Source organism: Ovis canadensis, chromosome 1, assembly GCF_042477335.2.
Source record: "Ovis canadensis isolate MfBH-ARS-UI-01 breed Bighorn chromosome 1, ARS-UI_OviCan_v2, whole genome shotgun sequence".
In the NCBI taxonomy this organism is placed as follows: Eukaryota; Metazoa; Chordata; class Mammalia; order Artiodactyla; family Bovidae; genus Ovis; species Ovis canadensis.
In genome coordinates, this window is record NC_091245.1 from 217,893,974 (window position 1) to 217,900,273 (window position 6,300).

The following is a 6,300-nucleotide window of genomic DNA, read 5'->3' on the forward strand; positions in this document are numbered from 1 at the left end:
AAGTGAAAAGTGAAAGTGAAGTCGCTCAGTCATGTCTGACTCTTCACGACCCCATGGACTGCAGCCCACCAGGCTCCTCCATCCATGGGATTTTCCAGTCAAGAGTACTGGAATGGGGTCCCATTGCCTTCTCCATTAGGGAATGGAGATAGGGAATAATTTGGAAGGGGCATGATGGCAGTGACAATATTCTGTATCTTGATAGCAGTTTGAGTTTCAGATATGTTTGTTAAACTCAATATATACTTGAGATTTGTTCATTTGTACTGATGTCTGTAATTCACTTTTTTTTTAATTGACTTATTTATAGTGAAAAAGTTGGCTTAAAGCTCAACATCCAGAAAACTAAGATCATGGCATCTGGTCCCATCCCTTCATGGGAAATAGATGGGGAAACAGTGGAAACAGTGTCAGACTTTATTTTTCTGGGCTCCAAAATCACTGCAGATGGTGATTGCAGCCTTGAAATTAAAAGACGCTTACTCCTTGGAAGAAAAGTTATGACCAACCTAAACAGCATATTCAAAAGCAGAGACATTACTTTGCCAGCAAAGGTCCGTCTAGTCAAGGCTATAGTTTTTCCAGTGGTCATGTGTGGATGTGAGAGTTGGACTGTGAAGAAGGCTGAGCGCCGAAGAATTGATACTTTTGAACTGTGGTGTTGGAGAAGACTCTTGAGAGTCCCTTGGACTGCCAGGAGATCCAACTAGTCCATCCTAAAGGAGATCAGTCCTGGGTGTTCATTGGAAGGACTGATGATGAAGCTGAAACTCCAATACTTTGGCCAGCGGATGCGAAGAGCTAACTCATTGGAAAAGACCCTGATGCTGGGAAAGATTGAGGGCAGGAGGAGAAAGGGACGACAGAGGGTGAGATGGCTGGATGGCATCACCAACTCAATGGACATGGGTTTGGGTGAACTCTGGGAGTTGGTGATGGACAGGGAGGCCTGGCGTGCTGCGGTTCATGGGGTCACAAAGAGTCAGACACAACTGAGCAACTGAATTGAACTGAACTTATTTATTTGACTGCAGCATGTTTTACTTGTGGCACATGGGATCTTTATTGTAGCTTGGGCTCTCAAGTGACTGTGAGGGCCCAGTTTCCCAGAGGCATGTTGGATCCTAGTTCCCTGACCAGGGATCAAACTCATGTCCGCTGCATTGGAAGGTAGATTCTTAACCTCTGCACCACCAGAGTAGTCCTGTAATTTACATTAAAAATGTGTAAACAAACAAACAAAAAAACAGATGAACTAATGTATATACACAGATATATATAGATATGATAAAACCAGAAATAGTAAAACATTAATGGTATCATCTAGATGGTCTGAAAATAGGTGTTCACTGTAAAATTATTTTGACTTTGCGGTATGAAAATTTTCACAATAAAATTTTGAGGAAAAAACTTAATAAAAATGTATTTAAAATAAGGGGATAGCAATGAAATATGAATGCAGATTAGATATTTGATAGTATTAGGGAATTATTTTCCTGTGTGTGATAATGGTATTATGGTGATAGTCTTTTAAAATATCTTCTCTTTTAAAGACACATTCTAAAATAAGAAAATCAGATTTTTGAGATCCTTGCAAGTTTTTCTTTGTTTGTTCCCCAAATTTATATTTTTTTATCCATGTAAATTGTCCTTATGAATTTACCATGGGGTCGCAAAGAGTCGGACACAACTGAGCGACTTCCCTCCCTTTCCCTTTTTTCCTATGGTTGTGATATATAAGTTCCGGAGCAGAAACAGAACAAAAGAATGACCCAGTGCAGGAATTCACAATTTATGGGATATGAACTCAAAGGTGCTGGGACTCAAGAAGTTTTAAACAGACAATGACTGAGCTCCTGAAATTCTAGCAAGCATTAGGGATTAAGTAGTGTGTAAGATGCTAAAGACCAGAGAGCCACTCACAGGAAAAGAAATTCCATATTTTGGACAACAAAGGTGAATCACAGGAAACCTAAAATTCAGGTATTTGGGTAATTCTGGAAGTGCTTAACTTTTGCCCTATGGTGAAAAAACTAATTCATGAAGTAGTCTGTGAGGTTTTTTTTCAAGATTTGTGTAAAATGATGTCAGTGCTTAAAGTAATAACACATAGCAATCAATGTTAGACATTACCATTACTAAGTATTTGACAATTTTTTTAGGTACTTATTATGCACTGGACACTGTGCTAGGCACTGAGGACAAAACTGTCAACTTGGTGGTGTGGCCTTTGCTACCACTAGCCTCAGAGTTTAGTGAGCTCTGTTTTGACAACCTCCATTTCATCACAGTGCTTTCCTTTTCTTACAGCTGGAGTCCACAAGGCAAAATTGCATGCTCACCATCCATAATAGGTAATTTTACATTAATATATATAAAATAAAAAATGTTTTTCTAATGCATACTAGCATGAAAGTTGTGATGCTTGATATAGTCACAGACGTGAAAAAAAAATCAAACACTAATGCTTTGTCTCTCATTATTTTTACCTACTCTTTCACACACAGTTGAACTTATTTTTATAGAGCCTATTAAAATATTAGGCTATTTTCTCCTTCATTAAGCATAATTCCTTTAATTTTTCATTAACATTTTGCATGCTTTTCTTTTTGAAGATTAAATGGAGCTATTATGTATAATATCATAGACTTGAAATGTTTATCAATATTTTCAAATTACATTGTTTCATTTCCTAATTAGAATCCTTTCTTTGTTTTCTTTTTTTGCATGAATGTGACTGACCACAGAATTGGTATATATTAAATCACTACTCTTGGGAACACCAATGTGAAATTAAAAGCCAATATCTTATCATATAGGAAATAATTTTAGACAGCACTCCTGTACTGTTTGATTTTTTAAAATTGTAAACCTGGATTACTTTTATAATTTAAAACTTGGGAAAACAAAACAGCCCTAATTGTGCCATTTTCCTTACCAAACCTTTGACTTCCTGCTACCAATAGTATACATCCTGGCACTTTCCCATGAACATCCAAGGTCTTTTACCAACTCTCTCCCAAGTAACAAGTACAAATATTTTCTCATGCTTTAAAAATAAGGAACATAAGTTAAAAGACCCATTTCCTGGAGACTCTTGAAATACCTTAAGGTAGAAACCACAATTTATATATTTATGAATTTAAGTTTTAATAATATTTAATTAGATATTAACTCATTTATCCATAAACTATACAAGTAATAGTATAAATCAAAACAAAAATAGACAAGTTTTAAGTCTATTAGTCTACTACATTATCTTGTTAGAACTGTAATGAATATATTTACTATCTTACTCAGTTTTCTAAAGAAAAACCAAATATATGTTTGATTATCAAAAGATTATTATAGGGAAAAGAATTTCTAGTATAGCAGACTTTGTTACTGTCTTAAGCAAGGTCTGACTTGATTTCCAGAATGTACTTTAGGCCTCAAAACAGAAAAAAGTTTTCTTACTGTGGCACAGTTCCTTTTCTTGAAGCAGGAGAAGTTGATTTAAGGATAGGCTTTGTTTCCTAGACCATAGGAATAAAGGACTAGGTTCCAGTTTATCATCTTTGGCTTACATCACATTTTTGGGCTTTACCTCTACCTGTTTCACTTGGTGGTCCTTTTCTGTGTCTCCTCTCAAATGTGGACACACTCTGTCAGGAACCAGTAATCCCATAGTGGCCTTCCTTTTCAGTAGGTCCTAAATATTAATAGTTCAGACTGAGTCAGAGTACACTGGGCTCCACTATATTTGTAAAGGATGTGAATCTGCTTCACAATCCTGGGTTCAAAAAAAACTTCATTTTCTTTATTGTTCTTAATTAGGGATGCCTGCCTAAGCTTTCTACTCAAAAGAATTGGTGGGAAGTTTAGCTGATTATATGGGAGAATTCATGTAAGGCAGACAGGCTCCACCTCTCTCTAGGATCATAAACAATCTGGGTCCCATCAGAAAATTTGGAGGAAAGGATTTGGGTCTTCTGTCCAAACCCTCTGATCACCTCTGAGATGTTAATTATTGACGCCTACACAACTTATTTACAGGCAGTCACCTCTGCTCTTTTCATGTTGTTGTTTAATTGCTAAAACATGTCTGACTCTTTGCAATGCAATGGATTTTAGCCTGCCAGGCTCCCCTGTCCATAGGATTTTCCAGGCAAGAATACTGGAGTGGGTTGCCATTTCCTTGATGTAGGGGATCTTCCCCACCCAGGGATATATCCAGCATCTCTTGAGTCTCCTGCATTGGCAGGCGGATTCTTTACCACTGAGCCACCAGGGAAGTACACCTACTCTTTTAATACCATGCTTGAAAAAGAGTAGCATCTATTCTACAAATCAAGAGACTTGGTTTCAATCCCCAGTCCTCTCCAAACTGCTCCAATTCAGCAGCTGCCCCATTTCTTCGGTCTCCTGGGGAGCTGCATGTGTCTGAGATCTTCCTCACTCTCAGGACTGCCTCCATCATATTTCAGGAAAAATGCCGCCAAAGCCAGACTTGAATCCATCTTCACCTCAGGGAACTGATCTCTGTCTTCTCCTTCTTCCTTCCAATCTTCTGAAACACAAAATGGCCTACTTCCTTAAGGGCAACGGTGAGAGTGCTGATGGGATCTTCAACATCATGGAGCATTTTACAGAAGGAACTCTCGCTCCTATAGGTACTTTGTTCAATGCTAACTTACTGCACTAATTATTTAAGCATGAATTATTATGAGATACTAAATCCAAATAAATTATATTTAAACATTGATTATTACTCAAACGTTCAGTTCAGTTAAGTTCAGTCACTCAGTCATGTCCGACTATTTGCGACCCCATGAATTGCAGCACATCAGGCCTCCCTGTCCATCACCAACTCCCGGAGTTCACTCAGACTCGTGTCCATCGAGTCAGTGATGCCATCCAGCCATCTCATCCTCTGTTGTCCCCTTCTTCTCCTGCCCCCAATCCCTTCCAGCATCAAAGTCTTTTCCAGTGAGTCAATTCTTCACATGAGCTGGCCAAAGTACTGGAGTTTCAGCTTTAGCATCATTCCTTCCAAAGAAATCCCAGGGCTGATCTCCTTCAGAATGGACTGGTAGGATCTCCTTGCAGTCCAAGGGACTCTCAAGAGTCTTCTCCAACACCACAGTTCAAAAGCATCAATTCTTCAGCGCTCAGCTTTCTTCACAGTCCAACTCTCACATCCATACATGACCACAGGAAAAACCATAGCCTAGACTAGATGGACCTTTGTTGACAAAGGAATGTCTCTGCTTTTGAATATGCTGTCTAGGTTGGTCATAACTTTCCTTGAGAGGAGTAAACGTCTTTTAATTTCATGGCTCCAGTCACCATCTGCAGTGGTTTTGGAGCCCCCCCCAAAATAAAGTCAGCCACTGTTTCCACTGTTTCCCCGTATATTTTCCATGAAGTAATGGTACCAGATGCCATGATCTTAGTTTTCTGAATGTTGAGCTTTAAGCCAACTTTTTCACTCTTCTCTTTCACTTTTCTCGAGAGGCTCTTTAGTTCTTCACTTTCTGCCATAAGGGTGGTGTCATCTGCATATCTGAGGTTACTGATATTTCTTCCGGCAATCTTGATTCCAGCTTGTGCTTCTTCCAGCCCAGCGTTTCTCATGATGTACTCTGCATAGAAGTTAAATAAACAGGGTGACAATATACAGCCTTGATGTACTCCTTTTCCTATTTGGAACCAGTCTGTTGTTCCAAGTCCAGTTCTGACTGTTGCTTCCTGACTTGCATACAGGTTTCTCAAGAGGCAGGTCAGATGGTCTGGTATTCCCGTCTCTTTCAGAATTTTCCACGGTTTATTGTGATCCACACAGTCAAAGGCTTTGGCATAGTCAATAAAGCAGAAATAGATGTTTTTCTGGAACTCTCTTGCTTTTTCCATGATCCAATGGATGTTGGCAATTTGATCTCTGGTTCCTCTGCCTTTTCTAAAACCAGCTTGAACATCTGGAAGTTCACAGTTCACGTATTGCTAAAGCCTGGCTTGGAGAATTTTGAGCATTACTTTACTAGCATGTGAGATGAGTGCAATTGTGCAATAGTTTGAGCATTCTTTGGCATTGCCTTTCTTTGAGATTGGAATGAAAACTGATCTTTTCCAGTCCTGTGACCACTGCTGAATTTTCCAAATTTGCTGACATATTGAGTGCAGCACTTTCACAGCATTATCTTTTAGGATTTGAAATAGCTCAACTGGAATTCCATCACCTCCATTAGCTTTGTTCGTAGTGATGCTTCCTAAGGCCCACTTGACCTCACATTCTAGATATCAGATCTTCTTAAATATTAT